This window comes from Hipposideros armiger, unplaced genomic scaffold (assembly GCF_001890085.2).
Source record: "Hipposideros armiger isolate ML-2016 unplaced genomic scaffold, ASM189008v1 scaffold_27, whole genome shotgun sequence".
Classification (NCBI taxonomy): Eukaryota; Metazoa; Chordata; class Mammalia; order Chiroptera; family Hipposideridae; genus Hipposideros; species Hipposideros armiger.
The window spans coordinates 5,040,438-5,058,171 of NW_017731377.1; the positions used below are offsets into that span (position 1 = coordinate 5,040,438).

The 17,734-nt window shown below is 36.5% G+C and overlaps 1 long non-coding RNA gene across 1 annotated transcript in view; it reads right to left on the reverse strand.

The window, feature by feature from the left end:
• LOC109379525 (uncharacterized) overlaps positions 1 to 16,688 on the reverse strand; it is a 41,776-nt gene extending 25,088 nt beyond the window's left edge. The window contains exon 1 of the long non-coding RNA XR_002123219.1: positions 16,556 to 16,688. This is a non-coding gene — a long non-coding RNA (uncharacterized LOC109379525). The remainder of the gene's footprint in view (positions 1 to 16,555) is intronic.
• Positions 16,689 to 17,734: the final 1,046 nt, after the last annotated feature.

A 17,734-nucleotide genomic window follows, 5' to 3' on the forward strand; every position in this document is an offset into this window, starting at 1 on the left:
TCTCCTGCCCCAAGAAAGAAACTCTGCACAACTCTTCTTTTCCTTCATTAAAATAAAACTGCCGTTAAAGGGCAGTCTCATATTTAAACGAATCTCTTTTAAAATATCGAACAGTGAGCACTTGACATTCACAAAAACTCTGTTTCCAGAATCTCCGCTAATGCTCAAATTATGGGGTATTATTTGATGGTAAAAGTAAATTTAGACTTGGCTTGCACATGTGTTTTGTTGGGCCTTCAGAGAGCTGACATTAAAAAGGAGCGGGGGTGGGGGGGAAGATTTTATGTAAAAATCGGGATTTCTGGAATCTCTTGAAAATTGGAAGACATGGCAGAGCAGCTCCACATTCCTAGCTGGCATCATTCAGCCGGAGCCCTGGGAGGTTTTTGTTCTCAGATGGACACAAGCCCACCACTTCACCACATTCTCCACCCAGCTCTCTCCACTCATTTCTAGTCATTTGCCTAGACTGGTGAGGCATTCGAGTTTGTGAACCCAGCCTGAGAGTATATAATTATTCACCTAAAACGTACAATGGCCATGAGTTGCCAAAAAAAAAAAAGATGGTTTGAGTTGTTGACACTGGCTTTTGGGTAGAGTCAACTAACCAGCTACTGACTGCCAGCTCATGCACACACAGTGGAGATATAACATGAAATTCAATTTTGTTTCAGCAAAATGAAAAATTCTTTTGTTTGGGTTGCTCTCCTGTTTTTAAAACCACACATCTTACATGTGCAAATGGCAAGAATCTTTTGTATACTGTAAGAACTCCTAAAGACAGAGGGATACCCATTTTAAAAGACTGATTTTAAAAGTTTATCTAAGGGATGATTCCCAATTGACTGATAGCAAGTTCTCAGCATCCTGGTGCAAGAGGAACTTTGCATAAATTATGTTGCATTATGAATAAAAAGGAAGATAAGTTATTTGCATTCCTCGTGAGTTGGGATTCATGTATGCTACACGTGTCTTAGTGTGGGATCTCACAGAGGCAGACCCTGAGTAAAGGGTTTGGAGACAAATGCTTCCTCCAGAGCTAATGCAGCCCTGATGACACCTCAATTTTAGTCCCATAGGATTCATTTCTGACTTCTGAGTTTCAGAACTATAAGATAGTACACTGGTATTGTTTTCAGTCATTTTAAAAAGTTATTTTGAATTAAGTTTCTCATCAATGAGAAATATTTTAAAATTGAAGAGATCGTCATCTTCAAGTCTTGATCAAAAATGTCCTGCAGTCATTTCAAGCATTAAACCTGATAAAGAAAATCAAGCTCAAGTTTCTCGTTGAAGTTTTCTGAAAATATTTTGTTTGGAAGGGGTTTTATAAATCCAATATTTAATATCCACCCTTTTAATTGTTTGTATTTTATTTTCCCTCTTGTAATTATGCAAAGAAAATTAAATTCCACCCCCCCACACCAAGATCCATAATAGACACAACCAAATTACATGCAGCATACTCCGAAATGCTATGCAAATATTATTATTTTTGTGACATTTCATGCCAGGACATGAGATTAATGCATTATTTTGAAATTTCAAGTCAAATCTAAAGTGAATCAATTAATTCAAGGCATAGAACCCTGATGGGTGAGAGTCTGGCAAGGGACCAGTGTCCAAAACACAACTGCATCCTTCTTCAGTCTTTAATCTGTGCTCCATAGGCTCTAAGAACTGATGAAATTTCCATAAAGCAAAACAGTCTATGAAACTGCTTCTTCTACCCTCAGATCATGTGGAAAAGTATACAGAAAACATCTCTTCCCAGATAGTAGTTCTTAATGCTTCGGGTTTGGGGAGCATTGAGAACCTGAGTAAGGATATGGGCCCACTATGCAGAAAACTGCACATCTGCACTATAAGAAAATTAACACTCCAAGGGTTTCATCCCCTTCCCAGGCAGCCCACACTCCATCCACTTAACCACACTGTGTCCAGATACATGAACAGAGATGTTACTAAAGATGAACTTTGAACTTCCCTACACAGTGTTTCTGAACAAGCTGCAATGATTATACCTCACCCATCAAAGCTTAGAAGACCCTTCACACACGGTCTCTTTTGATTCTCACAAACACTAAGAGGTGTATAAAAGGTATCATTAGCCTACATTTTCCACAGAAGAGGAAACTCAAGGTCATAGTTATCAGTCTCCTGATTTCTCACTACCTCTTTAAAACCCAAAAGGCCAATACAATAACACAGACTTCTTTACATTATCCCAAAATACTTGGGGCCTTACCTTTTTATTATAAATTATTTTTAATAAGGCCATGATTCTTTTATAAGTTATTTTATTTGTACATCTTAATCAATTATCCTTGAATATAAGCTCCTAACATATTGGATGTGATTGTTTATGCTCATCTGTGCTGTAGGATCTTAATTGTAATTTTTTCCTTAATTGTAACTTGATGGTCAGAGTAATAGATGCAGCAGGAGAAGAAAATAATAAATTCAGGGATCCATTGGCTATTGTTGAAAATGCAACATTAATTTCACATATCAACAGCCTTTACTGTGGGCATGCAATCACAACAGTAACTACAGCTAAAGGGATGTTTGAGTGTTTCAAAGACATAATTTATTTTATGATGTTGTACTTTTTCCCCTGTGTTGCTCTCATTGTGCTATTCAGATAAATTTTTAAGTAAGCCCTCTTTTGGCCATTATGTGGGATGCAGAATAGTTTTAGAAAAAAATGTGACTATACTAGCAATAATTAATAATGTTTTTAAATAATTAGCTTTTCTCAATATAGCCAAACAGTCAACATTCTAAAAAGTATATCATGTACACTAAAAGAACCCATGCAGTAAAACTTACATCCATTAGTGATCACAGTTTTATGAGAATATGTCCTCAGGATGTCACGCATAAATTCAGGGACTTCAAGAAGCAATTTTTCACTGACAACTTCTCAGGGAAACCCTTTTCCCTATTTCTCTCTCCTTTTCTGCTCCCTTTAACCTTTCATATACCTGAAATATTTTCAGGATACAGTAACATGTTTCTGCCAGCTTTTCAAAGGGATTTAAATTAATCCCTCAAAATGGACATTTATATTTTAAGAGAGAATCCTGTGAAATAAAAACTCTTCAACGTTCAATGAAATGAGGACTTGCTACTGGGGTTTCAGGCACTGTCCGTGGTAAAGGCCTTTGGAGACAAGCGGACCCATATCAGAGCGTGTACATGACCCCTGCTGACAAAGGCAACCCGAGGGCCACAGCTACTTGGAATTCATTCTGAAGCCCATGCAACGCAAAGTACAGGATAAAGGGGAAAGCATAGGCTTTTCACAAAGGCAAAGTTTCCTTTAAAGTATAAAATTCCTAACTTCATGCTATAAATGTATTCTCCCGGCCAGACCTGACAGTCTAATCCAAATGTGATCTTCAGTTGTTTTCTCTTATCCTCATCGCTTGAGGCCACCATATTGAAGCTGCATTGCCCAAAGTGATTTTCTGTCCAAGCTTCCTGGGTGCTTAAGCATTCAAATCCCAGCCCTGCTGTTTCTTCGCTTTGTGGCTTTGGTCAAGTTTCTTATAACATTTTGGTGCTTCAGTTTCCAGATCTGTGATGTGGCGATAATAACAGTGCCTACCTCTGAGATTTAGGTGAAGTGAGGGAATGCCTGTGAATGCTCAGCTTGCAGAAGCCCTCAGCCGGTGCTATCAGTGCTTGTTGTTGTGGCTGTTGTTGTTAATCACCTCAAATGTCTGCTGTTGCTCTCCTGCCAACAGCTCCCTGGCAAGCTCCCCGAGAGAAAGACCTTGAGGTCACACGATGGGTGAGATCATACTGGCCTCTCCTTGCTGGGCTACAGTCCACAGAAGCCACTCCTTGGGGACTTTATCAGCTTTTTCTGCCATCATCTCCAATCTCACTGCCCTAAGTGACGGGACCCGCTGTGGACGCCACCAGCACTGCCATTGAGGCTACCACCTCTGGGCTCTCTCCCAGAGTGTCAATGACCTCTCTCCTTCCCTGCTTTTAAAAGAAAGGGGAGCTTGTCCAAAGGTCATGCTGGGGTGTGAAGGCCCAGCCTCATGGGACAACCCTGATGGGGACATTGCAGCTCTGTGGGATCTACTGAGGCCACATATTTGAACTGCATTGCAACTTAGCGTCTCGCTATGCCCAGTCCCGCTTCCCTCCCCTCTCTCCTATGGGTGTTGCTCTTAAGGGCGCACTGTAATAAATATCCTGCACGCTACTCTGTTTTAGAGTTGGCTTCCCTGGTAATCATCTGCAAGGATGTCCAGATTGCAGTTTATCATATAAGTGATAACACAGGCACTTTGAGGCATTTAACTTAAGGAAAACTATAAGCTATAAAATTTCCTTTCTGATTCCTTACATCATACTGTTAGTTTCCCTTTCTTTCCAGTTTCATTGAGATATAATTGACATACAACATTGTATTCAGTTAAAGCATACAACATAATGATTTGATATATGTCTATAACCACAGTACATTTAGTTAACATCCATCACATAGTTACAAACTTTCTTTCTTGTGATGAAAACTTTTAAGATATGTCTCTTAGCAACATTCAGACATACAATATGGTATTCTTAACGATTAACCTCATGCTGTACATTACATCCCCAGGACTTATTTATCTTGTAGCTGGAAGTTTGTATGGTTTCTCCACCCCCCACCCCCTGCCTCTGGCAACCACCAGTCTGTTCTCTGTCTGCCTGCTGCCCTCCTGAAGTGAGTTAATAAGTCCTTCAGCCCTTAAAGGGGGATCTGGGCACATTGCACTGTCCACCACAGAGCCACCTATGCATAGAAAGAAACAAGTTCTAGAAGTATATACCAAAAAAAGCTGTGAGTGCTGGTGCCTATAGGGAGACAGACTGGGTACGTTTAGGAGAAGAATGCAGCTTTTGTTTTCTGCTTATAGTTTTCTGTACTATTTAAACTTGCATAACATGGGCTTTTATCACTGTTAACTTTTTCACTGAGGCATAATTGACATATAACATTATATTACTTTCAGGTGTACGACATAATGACTCAATATTTGTACACATTGCAAAATGATCATCACAGTAATTCTAGTTAACATCCGTCACCATACATAGTTAAAAAAAATTTTTTTCTTGTGATGAAAACTTTCAATTTTTTTTATATCAACAGGGGTCATCTGGGCAGTTAGATCATAGGTGATTAAAAAAGGCTTCATAATAAAAATAACTTCTTTGAAAAAAATAATAAACAATTATAAGAAAAAGGAAAAAAATTGAGCTGCGTGCAGGGCACGCACCTGGACTCCAATCTCTATCTCACTGCTTCCCAGCGGGGAGAGCTGTGGAAGCCCAGAGTCTGAGCGACTGACCTGCTTTCCTCCCTCACTGAGGAGCTCAGTGAGCGCCCTCTCACTGGGCAGCAGGAGACTGAGGTCAGCCAGATGCACTGGGCAGTGCTCACTCTCCCCGCTTGGAGGCGAACACAAGTGAACTACAGCAGACATGGCACTATTATCCTGCAGGCCCCTTTTTAGTTTCCAAATGCGGGCCCACATACCCCCACTTAGACTCCGTAGTACAACTGTTCTGTGGGAGCAAAATCCTCTTGACACCCAGAATATCAATCAAACACCATTGAAAAATCTCTCCTGGCCCTGAGCAGGTCTGGGTTTCAGGCCAGGCCAGGTCGCATATGCAATCAACCTGATTGTATATGTATATATAAAGAGATGCTGTTAAACGTGAAATCTCTTCTCTAATGTCCTTAGCAGATGTACCTTGTTAGGATGGTTTACCTTAGCTAACATTAAAAATAATTTGCTCTGCCTGAAACACGATGAGAAGAGACGTGCAATTTGGCATCATGGTCACCCCTCTTCCCTTCACACTTGGCCTCAAACTTCTGGCTCTTTGAACACACCACACCCTCTCCGGCATCTGAGCCTTTGCATATGCTGTTCCCTCTGTCAAAAGTCTTCTCAGTCTTCAATCCACCCCCTCCCTTAGCTTGTCCCTATCATCCTTCAGGCATCAGGTTAAATGCCACCCACCACACTCACCCTCCATAAGGTCTACCCTGGTCCATAAAGGAGGTCAGAGTACCCAGCTATCTGTCCCCATAGCATCTTGTATCTCCACTGATGTCAACCCTCTTCGTGTTCTATTACAAGCCCCTGTTAATTGTCTGAATACTCAGGCAGATGAGGACAGGGTCACTCTTATGCTTAGTGTCTAGCATAGCACATAGAAATAGCACATAGAAAAAAAAATGTTTTTGAATAAATGAATAAGTGAATGAATGAGAAGGCACTTTTGGATTAGTGTTATCTTAAACCACAAAATAATACAGCAATAGAGGGCAGATCATCTCTGCATAAATTTTCCCTGTATACACTACACTTTTGAAGTCTGTTACTAGAAACTTCGAAGCCCTATGGTGATGCAGAAATATCTTTTCATCATTTAATGGAATCATTTGCTAAGCTGAAGAATAATGGATATTGATACGTTATACCATATCCGTACAAATCAGTTACCTTTTTTTTAATGCAGGATTTGCTTATATAATGCGATATAGCAATACAGCATATAATGAAAGTTACTCTCCAGAATGGAGAGAGTCTCTTTAACTCACAAACAAGATTCTCTCATGATCAGATTATTTCTAAACATTTCCTTGGTGGCAGAGAACAGCATAGGTGACACATTTCTCTAAGGGGGAAAAATGGAAGGGTACAACTGAAGCTTTATCAGAGCGAAACTATGCGCTCATGGAACTTCGTCCAAGAATGTAAGCTTTCTCCTGCTGCTTCCTGTTAATAGTATTAAAAAGCAAACTATGGGGCTTTTTAAAAAATCATATATTGACTGAAACTGTGAAGAGCTATGAAATGCTAACCAGAAGGACAACCCAAAATAAATTTAACAACAAGCACAGATCTACAAGGAAAATCCTTTGTAATGTTTTCCAGGGCACTTATACTTTTTGAACATTACATACAGGAAAATGTTACATGGAGGAAACGTCACTTTATGAGCCTTTAGATGAGGCCTTTTCTATTTTAATGAATGTCGTATATAAGGAAATGTTCAATATAACACAGTTTCACTGAACTGTATTGTTGGAATAAAATGCGGTTACTTTGGATTTTCAGCTTTAATCTTGTGAGAAATATATTTCTAAATATCTTTGGCAAGACGTTCAAGGTTTCTTTCCTTGCCAATGTGGATTTTAATTCCAAAGGTCAGATTTGTGGTATTCTTCAGGTTAATTCAAGGCAAACAAATTGACAAAATATCAAATGAGCGGTAGGAACATTTCCATTCAATTATTCACAAGCACTGAAAAACAGGGTATGCATGAATTTGCTCCGTTTTAAATTACCTCAGCATTTAAAAACCACCTGGATGGGTTCAAGAAGTAATGCGAGACTGAGAAAAATATGAATTAATGAAGAACACATTTTGGTGATAGGCCTATAAATAAATCGTTTCTATGCATGTAGTTGGCACCCGCAGATTGAATAATGCTAATGTAAGCAGACACAGATTTCTAAAGTCTTTTTATGTAAAATGTGGTTAGTTTCTGCTTTCTTTGCTATGCTAATGAATGCCAGGGAGAGTGTAAGCTGTATTTTAACTTTTTGTTTACATCGCGGGGACACATGCTGAGAAAGTTCCCATGGAACACCGCTTACCACATGTACTTAAAAGGGTGAGTGCACAGATTTAATCCCATTTTTAAAAATGATTTGGTTTCTCACATGAAAGATAATAGTTCTTTGCTATTTTTAACAACATTGGCATAACTGCTTAAATAGAGCAGTAGCACAGCCTTCGTTACAAAAAAAAAAAAATTTTTCATTAAATTTAATAAGTCTGACAGACTGGATTCTCCTAGATGGTAAGACGTTTATCCTCCCTGGAAGCATGTGGGAAAAACCCAAAAGCAAATTTCCTTGAATTTTCAACAGAGGCAGCCTCCTTAGGTGGGTTCACTCAAAACCAAAACATCTTTTTCAGTCAAGAAAGTGGAAGGCCTCAAATTACAAAGAAAATACTGAGCAGTTTAGAGAGTGGAGAAAATACCTGCACTTCCTATTAGGAGCAGCTACTAAAGACCCATTTGAAATGTAGCAATAGTAGAGAGAAGGCTAAATGAAAGACAACAGCCCATCACTTCGTCTGTTGTCAACATGCTTTCGCATTTCCTCTCATCCAATCTTCCTCCTAAAAACCCATGAAGAAGATGAGGCCAGCAGGGCTGCCCCTAACCTTCAGAGCTGAGAGGGCAAATGGAGGCCCACACACCACATGTCTAAAGATGTGAGTTTTGCAGCAAGCTAACAAGCTGCAAAATAAAACACTGCGTATGTTGTAGTCTCCTATCTTCACAAGATATATTCTTCCTAACAACAAAAATGAAAATACATGTAAAGCCGTGGTTTCTCTATTACCGAAAGTTGGCCAAAATATCAGTGAAACTGAATTTAACTTTTGTTGTCTGTATCAGGGTGTTCTATTGATGGGCCAGTAATGTTTGGGTAAGTGATATACCACAGAAATAACAATTCATTTTTTAAAATTATATATTTACCTCATAAAATTTCTGCAAATTTACTAATCATGTTGCTGTAATCAAAGTTTTCACATAGTTGGGTTCTATCACAGTCAAACCAAATAGCTTTCTTGAGTTTTTGTAGTTCCTAAATAGTATTTTATTCATTAATTTGCAAAAACTTTGTTCTACTGAGGCAGTAGCAACTGGAATTGTCAATTAAAATTTAAAGCAATACTTAGGTTCAGAAATGAAATATAAAATTAACAAATCATGTTCAAATATTGTAATAGGGACGCTGGTGATAAATTATTTTCACAAAACATTACAAAATAGTTTAATTACAAGATATAAATTTCTATCACTTTTATCAGATTTTCAAAGTATCTTAAGGTAGTATCTAGAGCCAACAATATCTCTTTTCTTCTAAAATTGTCAATGCTGAGCTATAAAGAAAACTGAAAATAGAAGTGTGTTGTTCAATTTGTTCCAGTCTCTCTTCAATTTAGAGCATAGCTTGCTTTCTATGGCCAGAAAATATTCTTTATAGAAATTAGTTTTGGAAATATTTGTACATGAATCTTTTTCTGCATAGTCAGGTAACATTTTTATTTCCTGTAATTTCCTTCCATATTAATGAAATGTCACATTTGTTGTATATGTAAAATGTAACTTCTTACAATTTAGAAAAATAATTTTCTCTGAAAATTTTAAGCTTCTTAATCCTTTTAAAAATGAAGTAGCCAAACACATCTTTTTGGTGTTTTGTTTCTATTTATTATCTTTTACTAAATAGTTGCTTGCTATTAATAATGTTAGTAAAAGATAATAAACATTTAAAATTATATTCACAATTCATTTTCCACTGAAAATCAAAATTTGATTTTTATTTCAGGAAATTCTCAACTTTTGAAATCCAGTTAAACTGAGTTATATTTACTTTTTATGTGTTTTCTTCTCCCAGTTACTTATCCAATAAATTAATGATCTAATTTGAATTCCCCATTCAAGAGGGGTCTTATTTTTCATTTTTTTTAAATCATATTACATGTTTAGCCATTCTACTAACAAATTTGGAAATCACTTCTAAATCCAAAAGTTTTCCATTATTTATATAGACATTAGGGAGAGACTGGTAAAAAAGGCACAAACTTTCAGCTGTAAGATGAATAAGGTCTAGGGACCTCATGTATAACATGTATAATACAGTTGATAACACTGTATTATATAATTAAATTTACTGAGAGTAGAACTTAAATGTTACCACCAAAAAAAAATTGTATTTATATAAATATGTGAGGTGATAGATTTATTAATTAACTAGATGAGAGGAACCCCTACACATTATATATTTATATCAAATCATCACAATGTACATTTTAAATACCTTATCGTTTTATTTGTCAATTATACCTCAGTAAATCTGAAAAAAAAAAATAGGGCTGCAATAAGCATCATTGTACTTTCCTAAATATTGGACACATGATATCTTTTAATATTCTTTTAAGAACATTGTAACATTGTTTGGCATTCTGTTCTATATTTACTTCTCTGTTGAAAAATATCAGTTTATCTATCGAACTCAGTCTTTTTTTGTTTTTCTAGTATTTGCTAATTTTATGTGCATGTGACATTTCATGCTCTTTTAATCAAGAATGTGTTTCCAATCACAAGTGTCTTCATTGGCCAAACCAATTACGAACATTGGTTGAGAAATATTTAATGGTAGTAACAAGACATTTTGTCTTTGAACTTAGAATAGAACAATTTCTTTCCGAATTTGAAAGGATTTGAGTTTTAAACGAAATATATGGAGCACAGAGGATTTTTAGGGCAGTGAAACTATTCCATATGATACTGTAATGATAGATGCATGTCCTTAGACATTTGTCCGAATCCATAAAATGTACAACACTGAGAGCGAATCCTAATTTTAACCTTTGGGCAATAGTGATGAATCAATGTAGCTTCATCAATTGTAACAAATGCAAGACTCTGGTGGGGATGTTGATAATGGGGAGGCTGTGCATATGTGGGGCCAGGGAGGTATATTAGAAATCTCTATACCTTTCCCTCAGTTTTCCTGTGAACTTAAAGCTGCCCCAAAAAATCAACTCTATAAAAAAAGGAAATATAAATTTTCTGCCATGTTTACCCAGTGGAAAACTGGGATCATTGATTTGAATCAGATTGTGCTTTGCTAGAAACATTCTCATTCACATCAGGATATGACAGCCATTTTCCAGAATCATCATCCAATAAACAGAGTTAAGTTCCAGAGGTTTCTTATCCAATTTGCAGATTTTATAAATGTAGTTTTTCCAACTTCTAACAAGCACACCAGAATCACATTTGCTGTCTCTGAATTATAAATTTGATATGAATAATTTTCTTTCATTTTTATTGTTTTGATCAGAGTATCTGAATTCATTTGATGAGACTTTGACATTATAGAAGTTTTATCTGACCAGTCCCAGTCATGGATTTGAACAAGAAAAATTCTCTTGTTCATTTTCATTAAATCTTCTTTAAATAAAGAATTTATAATGTCCTGCTTGCCGATATTAGGTGGGCCATGGTATACAGAAGTGTGCTCACTTTCCTAGCTTTCCATTATTTAAATTTGAAGCACTAATTTGAAAAGTTTCTATTTCTTATTGCTTTTTAGCTTTTATTCTACTTTAAATTCTACTTTTGTGTTTTATATTTTTATAATGATTCAAATTGTACACATTCTCAACAATCTAAAGCAGGAGTCAGCAAACTTTATTTATAAAGGGCCAGATAGTAATTATTTCTGTCTTTGCAGGCCATACAGTATTTATAGCAATTACTCAGTTCTGATGTAGTTGCATGAAAATAGCCATAGATACTACATAAAAATATGGGCATTGATGTATTCCAATAAACCTGATGTAAAAACAAATGGCAGGTTGGATTTGACCCACAGGTCATAGTTTGCTGAACTTTGATCAAAAGGATTAAAAAAATAATATGTTATTTTCAAGGGTAAAATATCTCCAAGTGTAAATATTTAAAACTATTTTTCACATTTCTTATTTTTCCTCAAATTAATATCAAAATTGAAATCACAATTTAAATAAAACTGATTTTTAGTTTAATTTTTGAAAATATAATTGCATCATATCAAATATTTCTTAAAAATAAAACCATTCATAATCAAAATGTTCAATGTCCATCTAGCTGCCATTGTAAAGATTCAATGTCATGAGGAAAACAAATACTGCATGATCTCACTTATATGTGGAATCAAAAGAAAAAGTCAAACTCTTAGAAACAGAGAGTAGAGTGAGGGTTGCCAGGGGCTGGAACAAATGAGTAGATGTTGGTCAAAGGGTACGTACTTCAGTTATGAAATGAATAAGTTCCAAGGATCTAATGTACAGCACAGTGACTATAGTTACTAACACTGTGTTATCTACATAGAAGTTGTTAAGAGAGTAATGCTTAAGCATTCTCATTAATTAATTAATTAGTTAATTATTTAATAAAATAACTGTGGGGCAATGGATGTGTTAATTAGCTTGGTTGTGGTAAAAATTTCATAACATATACGTATATCAACTAATGACACTGTACACTTTAAATACATACAGTTTTGTCAATTATACCTTAATAAAACTAGAAAAAGAGATTCAATGTCATGTTTCACATGTTTCATATATACAGAGGGTATAAAATGTATACCAAAAAAATGTATACAAATGGACACTTCAGTCAACATTGCCCAAGCAGTAGTCCACTGTAATCAGAAATGTCTGGACACTGATGGTAACCACTTTGAGCACCTCTTGTAATTGCAGAAGTCAAACGTGACTTGTATTCATCTTTTGTTATGGGAATGTATTGAGTATTACAGTTTTAATACAGTTTTCCTTTCTTAAAATGTGTATAGATTTTTGGCACCCTCTGTATATGTTTATGGATTATATATAACAATATATATTATATTTTAAATATATAATATGAATTATTTAACATTGCAAAATGATATTCAGACTCTATGTACAGTTGTTACATATACCTCATTAATTTATGACTACCATAAGATCCAGGAATTAGAACATAAGTACATTTGTCTGTACTTATGACAGGTCAGTGGTGGCCGAGAGTAAGTAAGACTTTATAGTTATTCATTCAATTCATATATCACATAACTACAGCTTTAATATAGTGGTCCTTCATCATTTGGTCTTTGATGTCAAAATCATTAATCTAAGAAATATTAGTCTCTTTACATGAGGGATGAAGGGGACTCCTGGGAAAGACTTCAACCTGTCAGTTATTCCTTACAGATCTCATAAGAAAAGCTTGGCCTTTATAGGAGAGGAAGGATTCTGAATAGAGCTCAAGAGTTGCGGAACAAAGCAAACTTGATCATGGAGAACTCTATGTATCCAGTGTCTACCACTGCAGTAGTATCCAACAGGGACAGCCATAGTGCCTTTAGAAGAGGCTTGTGTGGAAAATGATGGTGCCACGAAAGGTACCTTGAACTGTGAGCACTGGAAGTAGTTTTTGATGCCATGTATTGAGCCTATTTTGTCACTTGTATGATCCTCCTATCACTAACAGCAAGAAAGCTGATGATATGTCAATCATGAAATTGTCCCCAATCCCTATTGATACCCTTGTTTCCTTTCTTGGAACTAAGTAAAATATAAATTCATTTGAGGATAAATTCTCCTATTCACTTACCTATAGCCTCCCCTGAAAAAAATTAAAAATAAAGAATCTCAAGTAAGACACAGCTTCAAATTTTTTTTAAAAAGACTTATAAGAGGAATAGTCAAGAAAAAATCATGATAGAAGGGAGGAGTTGTTTTGTGGTACTAGTGTGGACAGCAATTTAATGGGAAATTATAGCCCTTTGGGAGATGAGTCATAAAAAACAGCTTTCCAAATCACCAGACACAAATTATTATCATTTGCAAAAGAGAAATAAATAGAGGATCAAAGATGTTGCCAGTATTGAGATGTTAGGACTATTGGTTTTTTCCTAAGAGTTTACACTGAGACAGGTAATCACAGTCACTAAAATTACAAATGTCTCAAATTGTGAGTGAGAGAACTGGGAACTTAATCATATTTTCTATATAATGGTTTGTTCTCTTAACATTCAGAAAATTTAGGTCAAACTCAAATGGATCCTCTACTTATTATTGATCTAATTGAATTTGTTTTACAAATAAAGGGGCTTGTTTCACTAATGGAAAGAGTTTGTTTTGCTACGTCTGCATTGCCATAGAAAACACAAGTACACACAGGCACACACTGAGACAAGATAGAAAAACCTATCTGTTTCATTGATTTGATCTTACTAGGGTTTTACAAGAATAAATTTATCCAGAAAGACTTAACCTGTTTATCATTTTTACTTGTTTTCAATGCATTTGAATTTTAAGAGTATAATGTATAGCATTTAAGTTACCATATACTGGTGAGAAATCTTGAATCAGAATTATATCCTAAGGAAAGGTTTTGGGGATAATATCCACTTTTAAATGAAAAACCACAAAAAGTGTTAACTTTTAAAGCACTCTCAAAAACGCTGTTGGAAATAAGTTTAATATTAAATTTGCTAAAACGTTTCAATTTTAAAACCTAAATTTAAATAGACTATTGCTATTGTTACTCAAACTATGACCAGAAAAAACTTTACAAGAAGATGATTGCTTTTCTTTTTTCATTTTGACGTTGTAGTGTAGTGAAGTGTAAAATATCTGGCCTCCTGGGTTCTAGCTACTCTGCTCTCACTCACTATATGTGTCTTTTACACATTCCCATTTCAGCAAATTCTAGGTCAGTAAGCACAAAACTGAGCATTAGGGTGCTGGTGTCAATTCTGTAGCTATTATAGTAGTACCTTATAAAGGGAGAATTGTTCCTACTGCCAGAGACCTGTGTCAGAGTGTGGAAGGAAGCACCAGACAATGGGGGGACAGCGTTCCCCCAACACTGACACCAACTCATTCTGATGAGTAACAAGATTAGCATTTGTACAAATTAGCAAATGACCTTCTATGCAATATGTGGTAAGGAGATATAAATCCTACCCCTCGCTTAATGTTATTTAAGTATACACAACACTTCTGTACCTATACAAATGTTTTCTTGCTCACTCTACCAGAGATGCTCAGTTAGAAGTTGGAGAAAGTCAGCCGAAGAGGGATGAAGTCAGAAGAGGGAAAGGATATTTGATGACAGTGGGAAATCTCACAGAAACCAAAGATAGGAAAAAGTTGGAAAAGGGACTCAAATCTCTTCTCTCTGAGCATCTGCTTCATTTCTCTTTTTCTCTCTACACAGTACAGTAGGCCTCTCTCATTCTGGTAGAAAACAAGGCAGACAAAAGCCCCAACGCTTCACACATCACAGTACAGGCATCTAAAGAGATTTAATTCTCTTACTCAGTTCCAGTAACAGAATGAACAAAGATGAACTCTCTGATATACTAGAGAATATTTCTGGTCTTTGTCCCTGGTTCCTGGCACAGAGCTTCAAAAACCATTGGAATTTCCTGAATGATGAATGTCTTTGTTATGTTAATGAAGTGACTCATGGTGGGTGCCTAGATAGCTTCAGGATGGAGGCTGGTCACCAGAAAGACCAGGCTTGTGACTAGAGAGTTGAAACTTTTAGCAGTGGGACCTCCAGGAAGGAGATGGGTGCTGGAGAGTGAATGCAATATCATGGCCAGTGAATGAATTAATCATGCCCACTTAGTGAAACCCCAACAAAAACTCTGGACACTAAGGCCCTTCGTGGTTGGTGAGCACTGAAATGCAAGAGAGTGAGGCACCCTGACTCCATGGGGAGAAAGCATGGAAGCTTTGTAGTTGAGACCCTCACACACCTTGCCGTATGCAACTTTTCATTTGGCTGTTCCTGAGTTGTGTCCTTTATAATAAAACTGTCATTGTGAATATAGCACTTCCTTGAATTCTGTGAGTTCTATCAAATTATGGAAACTGACAGGACCATAGAAAACTCCAAATTTATAACAGGTCAGTCAGAAGTGTGGGTGAGCTGGGGACCCAATTTGCAGCTGGTGTCTAAGGTGAGGGCTATCTTGGGGCACTGAGCCCTTAATTTGTGGAGTCTGTTACTAACTCCAGGTGGTTAATGCCCAAATTGCAGTCCACCCAGTTGGGATGGAAACAGAATAGACTCTTGACTAGCCAATCCTAAACGATGAGCCAAATAATGGGATAGTCCAGCTTGGATCTTCTCCCCACTCTGAAGTAATCAATGGTCACATTTAGAAACACGGTGATATCTATGACAACCATGTGAATTTAGAAGGGAGAGGCAATTTCTAGAAAAGAGATGCTGAGCATACAGTATCCTGGTACTCTACTCTCACTGCTCAGAGCATCCACAACTGACCATGCATTTTATTCTTAAATCTAGTCACGTCTGCAGATGGCTCTGCTGATGCTATAAATTTATGTAATCATCCACGTGGCTGGAGAGTACATGTAATGCTGAACTTCTAAATGTAAAAACATTTCACAATGACAGAACACTTTTCAACAGCTAAAACATATTAAAATTGAGAGTTTATAAATAGTAACCTGAATTTATAAACAACTGGCAGATTTCATGCATCTAGAAAAATCATTCAATGTTTTTCTCAAGTATATGTTTTCTTTGGCACAATAGATAAGCACCCTCCTAAACATAGCCCTGAAAATAAATGTAAGGTCTATTCTGGCATTACATATGCAAAAAAGAGGAAGAGTTTCCCATGTGCTATCATGGTAAGCTATAATATGATTACAAAGAACGAAAACCTTGTAGAGCTAAAAGAATAGACAGTCTACTTTCACTAGCAAGGTACACACAAGAAAGAAAATTCTTTTGCCGTGCTCTGTTGCTTTCTTCCTGCAGAAGTCTCTCCTCACACCCTGTGAATGTGTCCTGTATCTCACGGTACCCCAGTGCAGTATTGCATACGTTAGCTCATACCCTCTGTATCGTAGTTACCTGGGACTTGATCTGTTTCCTCTAGAAGACTATACAGGAATTGAGACATAGACTGTCTTCTATTCTATTTGGTCCTTAAGACCAGCACAGTGCCCAGAACATAGCAGAAGCACAGTCAATATTAGTTATATTTGCATTGTTTGATGGTCTCTAGCCAGTGACCTAAAATCTCTTGAGAGTTAGTTTGCGTGTGGGTAAAATGAAGGTAATTATAATCCTTACTTCACTGGGTAGTTATGAGGATTGAATGCCCATAAATGCTACTGTTGTTGCTGCTGATAACTGAGGTCCAGTCAGCAATCATTATTCACTGATTAGAAGCTATCAGACCCAAAGCAAGCTATTTATAGGTGGAGAAATCAGAAGAGAATATTTCACAAGAGGTCCAACTCACGGTTCTCAAAATAAGCAGCAAATAAAATCTCACTCTTCAGACAGCCATCCCCTTTCCTGGCATCTCTGTAGTCATTGCACCCTGGGTGGATATCATTAAAGTTCTTTGAATACATATCAACTTATTTAGGCATTCATATGTCCTACTCACTATTCATTTGTTCATAACAAGTCATCAACATAATTAATTAGGAGTCAAATAATGTCATTTTAGTTTTCTTTATGCTGCATGTTTAGACTTTATTATACTTTGTAATATTACAATAAAGAAAAAATTCTGGTGCTGTTTCTATTTACTTCATTATATCTCTATGCCCCAGAGTACTTGGCACTTGGCATTTGCTTTTATAATATGCCAGCTCTGTTTCTTCCTAATTCATGTGTTTTACCCTGCAATGTTAGTAAATGAAATAAACATATTATTAGAAGCTAGAAGCAATTTATAATATATAGATTAAATTGTGTCATTAAGAAATCATTCCTAGACTCTTTATGGAAATAAAAATCATAACATCCCATTCATACCATAACTTTAAAAGAAATAATTTCATCATGTAGTTTAAAACACACACACACTTTGGAAAGAGCAAGTATACGTGAAATCCCAGCAAGCAAATAAAATCTCTATTTAGCCAAAAAGAAAAAAATTCTGGGCTGGCTGAGTGGCACATTGGTTAAGAACTGTCTTGGCATGCCAGAGGGCCCTGGTTCGGATCCCACATATGAGGGCCAGTGACACTGCCCTCCACAGCTAAGATGGTGAACAACAGCTCAACCTGGAGCTGG